This window comes from Emys orbicularis, chromosome 6, assembly GCF_028017835.1.
Source record: "Emys orbicularis isolate rEmyOrb1 chromosome 6, rEmyOrb1.hap1, whole genome shotgun sequence".
Taxonomy (NCBI): domain Eukaryota; kingdom Metazoa; phylum Chordata; order Testudines; family Emydidae; genus Emys; species Emys orbicularis.
In genome coordinates, this window is record NC_088688.1 from 54310058 (window position 1) to 54322506 (window position 12449).

The following is a 12449-nucleotide window of genomic DNA, read 5'->3' on the forward strand; positions in this document are numbered from 1 at the left end:
ACAAGATACTAGACTAGGCTAGGCAAAATGCCAGTAACTGTGCAATACAGGACAATTCTGCAGTGGCAAGGAGATGGAGTAGAATGCCATTTGTAATTTCTGGGCCTCAGCATAGTTCCACTAAAGTCAATACCCAATTTACATCACTTGAGGATCTGATACTATGAACATTAAGTCTAAAATCAGTTTATTCCTTCAAAACAGAAATGTGGCACCTCTAAGAAACTACTTTGAACTCCCTGGCTTGACAAATGACCTAGAAATGCCTTAAAGAGACAGATATTATTTAGCTTCAGAAACATGTAAGTTTTAGGTCTTATCTGGATTGTATAACTCTAGAGATGCCTTTCCAGACAAGCAGAAATGTCAACACCAATATATTTTTAGAACGACAGTTTGCAGCTGCTACAAAATATAGTTCTAAAATGACAGAAACTGGTAGCGAGGTATCGATCATAATGGGAAAAGGAATCTTTGTTTTAACTTGATCCTCTTAATGTATTTAAATAGTTGGAACTAATTTCTGTTCCTGAGATATATGCAAATATTTACATGTACTAAACTCTTAAATATTTATGGACTATGTTTTAATTCCTCTTCATCTCAATCATTTTAAAGCAACTAGACATTTCATTAACCAATTTTCATAAAGTGATATCAATTTAAATTTAGAACAAAATCATCCACCAGCTGGTATGCAGGCATTTCTATAAGCTATCCCTATTGAATAAAAGAGGAAATAAATAAACTGTGTCACTTACTTCCTAATCATGCACCATTTGAAAGTATGGCCCCAGTATCTTAATGTCTAAGTACTTCCCAACCATTCATGGGCTTGTCCTAAGAACACTCCTCTGAAAGATTATCCCCATTTGTATAGATAGAGAACTGAGGCAGAGATTAACCTAGAGTAGAGTAACCTAGGAAGTCTGAGGTGGAGTCAGGAACTGAAAGCAGAGCGCAGATCCTTAGCTATGCAAATTAACTTCAGTGGAGCTATGATGATTTACCACAACTAAAGATCCTGCCTCTAAGCTTTTTTCAGTGACCCAGGCAACAGGAGTTCCAAAGTCATTTTTCACATTTTTCTTGCTATGTGCTTTGGTGCCAGACATCCATGCTGCTGTGCCAGTTTGATGATGGTATATAGTTCTATATTTGAGTTAAAATCCATGCAGCGGTGAGGATTGAACAGTCCTTTCAGATCAACATTTCCTGATAAATCTGGTGGCCTTACACAAGCTCAGCTCCCAGTTCATGGATTTAAACATCAAATTAATCATAAATCAGAAACTTTTCTGCAAAGCATGGACAGTACTTTTCCCAGGTCCAGAGTGTTGCATGTTAATGGGAAGAAGAAAGCCATATATTCAATACTGGATGTTACAGCTGAAGAGACTAAAAGTGCCCTACTAAATAATGAGAACTCTTGTGGAATTACTGTCTTCTTTCAAGGTCAACTAAAAAACTAATGAGTTAATAAATAAAAATGTTCAGAAATCTCTCACAGACATTACATGGGGTCATTATTTGACCCTGAGTACAGATGATCATTCTTTGCAAAGGAATCCCTTTTCACCATATTGGTTAAATTTGGGGATATCTGAATCCTGGGAACTATGTTGTCTGTTGCACCAAGCCACTGATGCTTGGACTATGCCATTCACTCACTAGTAAGAGGCTCAGAAAGCATTGCCAGATTGTAAACTGCTTTTAGTTGAATGAGCCCTCAGCTGCAAAAACATAAAATGAAACGTTTTAAGATTAATCTATATTCTCATCACAATTTTATTTCTAATATAATTCTTAGCTTCCACAATATAAATTGTGGCTACAATAAAGAAGCCTCAATTACCAATGCCAAGATGGTGGTCTGACGATAATGCCTTTGTTAATGAAGTAGACTTTCTAGTCAAAAGAATTCAATGCATGGAAATACAAGGGATCTCTTTGCACTAAAACTCACTCTGCTTTATTGACAACGACATTATGTCAAACAGCTGTTGACATTTTCAAGGCATTTATTTTATGAATCATTTCAGATAGTAGATATGTTAGTTTCAGATCCATCATATTTTTAAGTGATTTGCTTCATGTAATAAAATTAATTTCTGATAGATTTTGTTGCAGACTCTTTCATAGTATCAACTCTTGTAGCTTAGCAGCTAATCTTGATTTAGAGTCAAGGTTAAGTTCAGGTTAGTAAAGGAAAGCACTGCCATTCCTATTAGGGGTGACCAGATGTCCCGATTTTATAGGGACAGTCCCGATTTTTGGGTCTTTTTCTTATATAGGCTTCTATTACCCGCCACCCCCTGTCCCGATTTTTCACATTTGCTGTCTGGTCATCCTAATTCCTATGGTTTGAAATTGATCTAGTGAGCTAACTAAATATTTTGAAGGAACTGATTATATAAATAGCAACATTTGAGATGCGGAAGAATAGGATTTTTAATAAATGGCATCGTAATGGAAATTTTTTGCTGTTATGACAAACGCAAACATGCAGTAGCTGTTTTAGAGAAACACCATTTCCTAGGTTCATTAGACCTGACAAGTTCATGCATGAAACATGCACACACAGCTCCAACTGTGGTTGCTTTTCTCTCATAGTATAGTTCAGAACCGAGTCAGAAGTTAAGCAATGTGAACATATTCTTACACAATGATCTGCTCAGCCTGGCAGATATAGCTAGCCTCTCCTATCTCACAGTTTTCTGCTTCTTTCCCACTAAGAAGACGCTACAGAAAAAGTGCTGAGAAAACCTTGCAACCTATGAACACTACAGTACCTGATAAGGAGCTGATCCACAGCTTGTAATACTGCATTCCTCTAGAATATTCACAAGTGCTAAGAATATAAGAATGGCCATACTGGGTCAGACCAATAGTCCATCTAGCCTAGTGTCCTGTCCTCTGACAATGACCAGTGCCAGGTGCTCAGAGGAAATGAACAGAACAGCGCAATTAGCAAGTGATCCATCCCCTGTCATCCAGTCCCAACTTCTGACAGTTTGAGGTTTAGGAACAACAGGTGCATGGGATTGCATCGCTGGCCATCTTGGCAAATAGTTATTGATGGACCTAACCTCCATGAACTTCTCTAATTCTTTTTAAACCCAATTATACTTTTGTCTTTCGCAACATTTCATGGCAACAAGTTTCAAAAGGTTGACTGTGCATTGTATGAAGAAGTGCGTCCTTATGTTTGTTTAAACCTGCTGCTTCTTCATTACATTGGGTGATCCATTGGTTCTTGTGTTATGTGAAGGGATAAATAACACTTCTCTATTCACTTTCTCCATATGAGTCATCATTTTATATACCTCTGTCATATCTCCCCTCCATGTCATTGCTTTTCTAAACTGAACAGTCCATTTTTTAAAAATCTCTTCTAGTATGGAAGCTGTTCTATACTCCTAATCAATTTTGTCGCTCCTCTCTGTACCTTTCACAATTCTAATATGGCATATTTGAGATAGGGTGACCAGAACTGCATGCGGTATTCAAGGTGTGGGCGTACCAAGGATTTATATAGTGCCATTATGTTATTTTCTGTCTTATTGTCTATCCCTTTCCTAATGGTTACTAACACTCTATTAGCTTTTTGACTGCTGGTGCTGCACACTGAGTGGATGTTTTCAGAGAACTATCCACAATGATGGCAAGATATCTTTTTGGAGTGATAACAGCTAATTTAGACCTCATCATTTTGTGTATATATAGTTGTGATTATGCTTTCCAATGTGCATTACTTTGCAATTATCAACATTGAATTTCATCTGCCATTTTGTTACTAGTCTTCTAGTTTAGTGAGATCCTTTTGTAAGTCTTTGCAATCAGTTTTGGACTTAACCATTTCACAGTTCACCCATTTTTCCAGATCATTTATGAATATATTGAACAGCACTGGTCCCAGTACTAATCCTTTGGGGACCCTGCTATTTACCTCTCCCCATTCTGAAAACTGACCAGTTATTCCTACTCTTTGTTTCCTATCTTTTAACCCGCTACTGATCCGTAACAGGATCTTCCCTCTTGTCCCATGACTGCTTACAAGCCTTTGGTAAGGGACCCTGTCAAAGGCTTTCTGAAACACTAAGTGCACTATAGTGACTGGATCACCATTGTTTGGATGCTCACTGACACCCTCAAAGAAATCTAATAGATTGGTGATGTATGCTTTCCCTTAACAAAAGCTGTGTTGCTTCTTCACCAACATATCAGGTTCACCAATGTGTCTGATAATTCTGACCTTTACTATAGTTTCAAACCATTTCCCTGATACTGAAGTTAGGCCTTCTGGCCTGTAATTGACAGGATCCCCAGTGGAGCTTTTTAAAAAAATCAACATTACATGAGCTATCCTCCAGTCATCTGGCACAGAGAGTGATTTAAGTGATAGGTTACATATCACAGTTAGTAGTTTTCCAATTTCATATTTGAGTTCCTTCAGAACTCTTGGGTAAATACCATCTGGTCCCAGTGACTTATTACTGTTTAATTTATCAATTTGTTCCAAAACTTCTGCTATTGACATTCCAGTCCGGGGCAGTTCTTCAGACTTGTCGTCTAAAAAGAATGGGTTGGGTATGGGTATCTCCCCCACATCCTCTGCAGTGAAGACTGATGCAAAGAACATATATAGCTTCTCCACAATGGCATTGTCTTCCTTGAGTTGAAATGAAACAGAATGCTGTAGCTCTTTCGATTTGAGATATTATGGTTTATTAAAACACAAAAAACCTGAAGGACAACAATGCACAGAAACAATGTTTATAATATTCTTCAGTCATTCAAATCAAACTAAATTGACATTAGCAGTGTTACAGCGTTTCACATTTTGAGTCATGTGCTCCCTGAATTCTATACATAGAACTCCCATGCATAGCAAAGTTAATCTTGAAAAAGTATCACTGTTAAGATAATACTCTTGTCTTGTAGTAATATATTCAGCAGTCTTCTCAGTTTCAACAAATTTCAAAAATAAAGAAAACATTGTGGGTTATCTATTGATATTTTTTTCTAGCTTACTTCAATGAGCATAAATTAAATTAATAAATTAAAGAAAGTTGTCCTCTGTAATTCCTCCGGAACATGGATCTTTAGTGCATATTCTGTACTTGGTCCTGATATGGACTTGAATCCAAAGGATTTCTTTCCCTTCCTCAATTCATGCACTAAACTCCTAATAGCATCATGTGAAGTTCTTTGCAAAGAGAAAACTGCCATATATGCACTAAAGATTTGCGCTATAGGTAAGGCTTTTACTCTTGGAGGTGACAGTGGAGAGAGTTTTGCTCCAAGATGAAAGAAACTGAATAAATATTTGTTGTTTTTAATTGTAAAAAGGAAAGCAAGAGATACAAGAAATTTAAAGAAAATAACAGCTGGTGACCAATAACAAACCTTCCTGATGAACAGAGGATATGATCCTGCAACGCACTGTCAACCTCTGGAACTCCTTGCCAGAGGGTGTTGTGAAGGCCAATACTATAACGGGGTTCAAAAGGGAGCTAGATAGATTCATGGAAGATAGGTCCATCAATGGCTATTAGCCAGGATGGGCAGGAATGGTGTCCCTACCCTCTGTTTGCCAGAAGCTGGGATTGGGTGACAGGACATGGATCACTTGATGATAACCTGTCTTTTCATTCTCTTTGGGGCACCTGCCATTGGCCACTGTCAGAGGACAGAATACTGGGCTTGATGGACCTTTGGTCTGACCCATTATGGCTGTTCTTATGTTCTTATGTTCAATCCTTTCATAGGAAAATCATTGACTTCAAATAGGAGTTTGAGCATTTTTTTCTCTAATGGGAGTTTTATCTGCACAGAACTAAGGTATTGGGCCCTGAATTTGTTTAAAGATGAAAATAGTGTAACTTTGTAGTCAAAATAAAACTGAAGCTAGAATTTCCCCCCAGGAGTGAACATTTGCCCTGAAAGGCAAATTGCACAGCTTATCCCAAGCCATAAGCAAAGGTTTATAGAAATAGTTTATCTCTATGGAAAATGACATGACAACAGTATGTTACAAAAGGGAAAAGAGAATGGAAAGCATACAACATGTTATTTACTTAGCTAAGATCAAATGGAAGTAGAAAGCTGGGACACAAATTTTATCCTTTCATGGTTTAAAATGCTTTATTAAAAATAATAATAATAATAATGTCTACCAGTAAAGAAGTATAGTATGTGAAATGATGCTTTCAAAAGAAATGAAAATGAGCTTCCAATTAAGACTAAGTACCATCACAGTCCTCTCAAGAGATGCTCTGTTTGTCTTATTGATGCACTGCAGATGTTCCTCTCAGGTTGAAGATGGGGTGGAAAAATGCAAATCACTTCCCACACTGTCGTTATCTTCTTCCCTGTTGATATTATTAAAGGCCAGTATTACTCCTTTGAGAACTGAAAAATGATTAAAATGACTTTTTATCCTGCTTTTTGTGTTTATGAAAGAGAAAGTGAACCACAAGTAAAGATTTTTTTCTCTCTAGAGAACATTTACATCATGGCAATTTTATAATTACTTAAAAAAAACCAGAAATGTGGCTGAATGATTAAGACTCTTTGACAATTTCTAGTTGCATAGTCTGCATTATTAATGGTTGCTATTTTCTTTTGGGGTAATGAAATATTTCAGCATGGACAAAATAGTTATAGACGGCAAGCTACAGCTGTTAGCCAAGGAGCTAACCCCTAGAGTGGACGCTGTACAAGAGATTTACCTATTTATTATATTCATTAGGTTAAGTTGGAAGCAAAGTCAGAACATCTGAGGAAGTACTGACACTGTATATCAAACATCATAGTTTATTTTTACACAAAATCCAGTAAAAGTTCACAAAATCAATTGGAAAGGTCAAAGTGGCACTGCTGGAATTAGGAAATCTACATTAATGAAATTGGTCTGAGGATTCCAGGTTGCAGCGGACACCACATTATTCTACAGTCTTTCCCAAAACAATTGACATTTTAATTTTCTGCAGGTGCTTCAGCTTCGCTCAAAAAAAGCTATTCCCTAAACTACTCTTAATACTGTAATTGTGTAATTTCTCATTAGAAAACCCAGCAACATGCATGGTTGGGAGTGGGTTTGCAGATTTTCCATTTAATTTTAGGATGTGGATGAGATTTGATGTCCAATAAATCTCTTGTCTCTCAAAAGCATAAATGGTTCAGCTAAATCAATAAAGATAGACACATTGGGTTCAGTCCATAGAGCTGTGCTGATTTATACCAGCTGAGGGTCTGGACCAGAAATTTTATGGGACTAGATTTTTTTTTTTAAATACCAAATGAAGCAGTGATGTATAGTCTCACAAGCCAGGCACATTGAGATTAGAGGTGATGTGCAGGTGGCAAAACCCACCCATCCATTCCAGTTGTCAGGTTTTTACGATCATCTCTAATTGTGATGTCCATTCTATCACAGAACATTCAATCAGTGTTGCAAGAAATAAAACATTTCACAGGTTAACCCTTGCAAAATTTGGGATAGATGCTTGCAATCAGTGAGATATGTATCTTCCTTTTTTATTGTTTTCCTCTTACTTTCTTCCCTTTAGTAGAAACTCAATTATACTGAATGGTGCTAGTGGGTACCATCCAAGTGAGGTTTTGGGCGTGTGCACATTAACATTTACTTGACGGCAAGATGAGATGTGATTCACCCCATATTAGCCCTCTGCAGACTAACTGTGTGCACCCTCCAGACGCTCATTAGTGTGCTTGATCTAGTCCCATTTCAAAGAGGACTAGATCAAATCACACAAACAAACTGTTAATGTGTGTAAGCAGGGTGCACATGGACAGTTAGTCCCTTGCAGGCTAGCATGTGATAGTCACACCACAGCTTGCTGTGAATTATTATTCATGTAGACATGCATTCTGATACAAAGACTTCATTAAAGTTAGTGGGTGTCCCAGCCACTTTTTCAGGCTCGTCACAAGAAGAATTCAAGCCCCTTTATATAGAAACATCTACAAACAAAAGGAAGGACTGCCTAAAGCATATGTCAGATCACTGATAAACTGTGAGGGCCGAGGAGTATCCCTGATTGCAAATGAAAGGCTACATGATTTGTTTTGCAGCCTATGTATGCTAGAGGTAGAAGGCCTAGAGAAGTAGTTGTGAACATGATAATAATGAGAAGCAGAGAGTCAAAGCTTTCTGGGCACAGAGCTGACTGGAGAAAGAGACTTGGGGATTTCTGAGCAAGGAAACTGTCTGGCATGTGTTTCCATTGTGTTCAGGGAAATAGCACTTACTATATTTTTGTAAATAAACAAGATTACACCAAGAAATACACCTGACTCCTTTTGGAGGAGAAATCAAGGATACAGAACAATCTTGCACCACCTTGAATATTGGCTAATCGCTCAGGCTACCTTGAGAAGGAATTCAAAAGATTTCAAAACCACAGTGGAGGTCAGACTGGATGAGGAATCTAGCCAGCTTGGCTAAGAGTAGATATTTATAAAATGGGTCCGTCCCATTTGTAACCACAGAGGACCTGGGAAGAGGTGGATTGTCCCAGCTCAACTGGTACAAAATTCTCACTATCTTTGAAAGAAAAATCTCTCGGAGAAGCTTATTAGTCTCAGTTAACCATCACAGATGAACAGAATAAACAAACAGAGAGGGTTTTTTTTTTCTAGGAGCCAAGTGGGGTGGCTCAGCTCTGATGCTGTTGCAGAACTTATCCCAAGGAAAGAGCCTGAGTTCTCCAGATCTAATAAAAGCTCTTGATATGCAGTTTGGAGCCAGTCATCAATCTGAGCTGACTAGGGCACAGCTAAAGGCTACAAGGAGAGGGAAATATGAGACCCCACCTGAAATTGCAGAGGACCTGAAGAAACTTATGTTCCTAGTATATCCAGATACCAGGATAGATTAGCAATGAACTGTTTTATAGACACTCAGCTGGATTTGGACTGGTAGATCAAGAGCGGTGAAAGGAGACCGAGGACACTTTGTGAGACTTTGGAATTTGGAACTTGGAACTTGAATCTTTCCTTGCCGCAGTTCACAAGAAAATGAAACAGATACTAATGAAGAAGATGGAAGCTGATCATCATGAGCCCTGGAAGTATAGGTCTCATATGCATGATGGAAATGGAGATTCTGAACCATCTTGTGATACTTTGAAAACAGCGGCACTGCTGTGGGTACCCGCATGTCCCCACAGTATGCCAACATTTTTATGGCTGACTTAGAACAATGCTTCCTTAGCTCTCGTCCCCTAACGCCCCTACTCTACTTGCGCTACATTGATGACATCTCCATCATCTGGATCCATGGAAAAGAAGCTCTTGAGGAATTCCACCGTGATTTCAATAATTTCCTAAGGGGAGGACCCACAGGGCCTAAAACCCAAATGATTACGGGGGACAACTAATGTAAAAACAGGGACAGGAGTGCGGTCAAAGGGCCAAAAGAAGGGAACCTGACGGGGACACCGAGCAGAGAACCCCGTATTTGGGACTGTACAGGGGTGGTAACCTGCTCCAGCCCTGACAGGGTTAAGGCCACCCCTGGGAGAGGACTGATTAGGAAAGCAGGCACAGCTGGGGCCACGCCCCAAACAGAGCACAGCAGGTCCTTATAAAAGGGCTGCTAGTCTTGGCCGGAGCAGAGCCTGGCTGCTTATAGAAAGGGTACTGGGAGCGAAGCAGGGCTGGGGAAAGGCCAGAGGAGCAGGGGAGCCCCAGGCTGGTGACGCCCCAGGCTAGTGACGCCCCAGGCTGCAGGACCTGGTCCTGGGCCCACCCCTGAGGTACTGGGTGGTGGAGGAAGATAGCAGGTCCTACCCCCATGCCTGTGATGACTGGCTCTTATACTGCAGTCTGCCCCGGGGAGTGGGGGCTAGTTGGTGACTGGCAGTAGCCTATGACTGAGGAAAGGTGGGATTAGGGGGTTGGGGTCCCTGGGGAGGGGAGACCCTGAGAGTGAGGGGGCAGCACCCCAGATAATGGGGCAGCGGGGTCTGGGAGGGACATGGGGGGGCCCAGCGGCAGCGAGATGTCATCCTGCAGAGGGTGCTCCAAGGCTGGAAAAAGAGCTAATTCCCAGGACACCGGCAGGAGGCGCCGCAGGGGTGAGTCCTGTGCCGTTACAGGGACACTGGATAGGGAAGGTAAAATTTCAACTTTTAAGGAAGCAGGGGATAAGATGAAGCCATTGTAAATTGGCCTGCATCCCCAAACCAAAAAACATGGCCAATCTTTCTTAAGTCTGACAAAATGGATATATGGAGAACAAATGGATATAAACTGGCCGTGGGGAAGTTTAGGCTTGAAATCAGACGAAGGTTTCTAACCGTCAGAGGGGTGAAATTTTGGAACAGCCTTCCGAGGGAAACGGTGGGGGCAAAAGACCTCTCTGGCTTCAAGATTAGGCTAGATAAGTTTATGGAGGGAATGGTTTGATGGGATAACATGATTTTAGTCAATTAGGCAATAACGTGTCATCGCTGGTAAAATGAGGGTCCGGCTGGAGAATCTTGCCTGTATGCTCGGGGTTCTACTGATCGCCATATTTGGGGTCGGGAAGGAATTTTCCTCCAGGGTAGATTGGCAGAGGCCCTGGAGGTTTTTCGCCTTCCTCCGCAGCATGGGGCAGGGGTCGCAAGCTGGAGGATTCTCTGCGACTTGAAGTCTTTAAATCACGATCTGGAGACTTCAACAGCTGAGTTAAGGGAAAGTGGGTGGGTCAGCTTTTGTGGCCTGTATCATGCGGGAGGTCAGACTAGATGACCACAATGGTCCCTTCTGACCTTAAAGTCTATGAGTCTATGAGTCTATAACTATTTATGGGTTCAGTAACATCGTCTTTCTACATAGCTCTGTGATTACAGATACAAAGTCTGATCTGCTGCCTCCAGGTCAGCCAGTGGCTAACCTTACCACAACTTTGTAAGGGGGGGAGGTGTGGGAGAATGTAGCCCTGTGTTCATACCCTACACACTATTATAATGTTTGTACAAGGTGTGCTTGTTAGGCTTCATTTGAAAACTCATAATTTGCTGATCAACAACATCACAGGAAAATGCATGTAGCAGTGTTATATGTGAAGTTATAAATATAAATAAGATTACAACTAAATGTATGTTTTCTAAATAAGTCTGGGGAGTGCTCAAACCAGCACCTCTGAGACAAAGGGTATGCTGATATGTCAGCCAGATATAAACAAGGCTGATGGACCACTAGCTGCTTGTTGCCTTGTTCCGAGCTGGAACTGCTTCTCAAAGGGGGGACAGGACTATAAAAGGGGGTAGACCCCCCAAGACACCCTCCCTGTCCTCACATTCAGTACACCTGAAGAGACCAAGGAAACAGCCATTGGACTCTGGGGGAGGGGCCCTGACCTAAAGAGTGTGCTCAGTAAGACTGCTGAAAGCATGAGGTGAGAACACTTTGTTTTGAATCTAATATAGTTTGTTAAGTTAGGTGTCAGTGAACGTTTTAGCTTTATTTTTCTTGTAACCATTTCTGACTTTAATGCCTCATTACTTGTACTCACTTGACATCTCTCCTTGTAGTTAAATTTGTTTGATCTAATCCAGTGCATTCAAGTGGAAATGTCTGGGTAACACTATTTGGATTACTAGTTGTTTGCATATTAGTCCCTTAAAGGAATAAGGGACTTAATATATTCATACTGTCCAAGAGAGGGCTGGGCAGGGCAGTACAGCACATACTTTTCTGGGGGAAAATCTGGGAGTGTACTGGAGTCAGCCTATGGTAATTTTTAAGGCTGGTAAGAGTCAAGGTGTGGCTGTCTCACTGCAGCACACACAGACGTAACTGGGAGTGACTTACATGCTGGTGGCTGTTTGTGAGCAGTCCAGGTTGGAGGCTACAGCAACAAGGCATTGTAAAGGGCACCACAGGATACAGAGATGATACAGCTACTCCATAGTCTGGATTGTACCATGGTATATGTCAGAGGGGACACCAGAAAGAGAGGGAACACAGGGTATTTGGCTGGAAGCAACACAGCCACATGGACAGAGCAGTGCCCAGGGTTTAATAAAGGTCAACTTGTTCAACTTAATGTCACTGCTTGCAGATTAAACAAGCCTACCCACTTTTGAAAATCCCTTTCATATTGTACACAGATGCTGGTGCTTACAGAGTGAGGAAAGCATTGATGCAAGAACATAAATGACAATCTGAGAAGGAACCAAGGGGACCAGCTTGGTTGCCCCAGAAACTGAGAATGCAGCGGTGGAAGCTGAGGCTGTAAGAGTTCCCCAATAGAACAGGCAAAGTCTGTTCCAACTGATAGACTCCAACTAGCTGAAAGGGGACAGGATAAGGAAAGAAATTTGGTTGGGAGTAAAATTGATTAGGGTTGGTGATGTGAAATGTCCTGACAGAAAACCGTATGTAAATAGTTAAGCTTGAATTATTTTTAATTTGATTTATTTTCTTTCTGT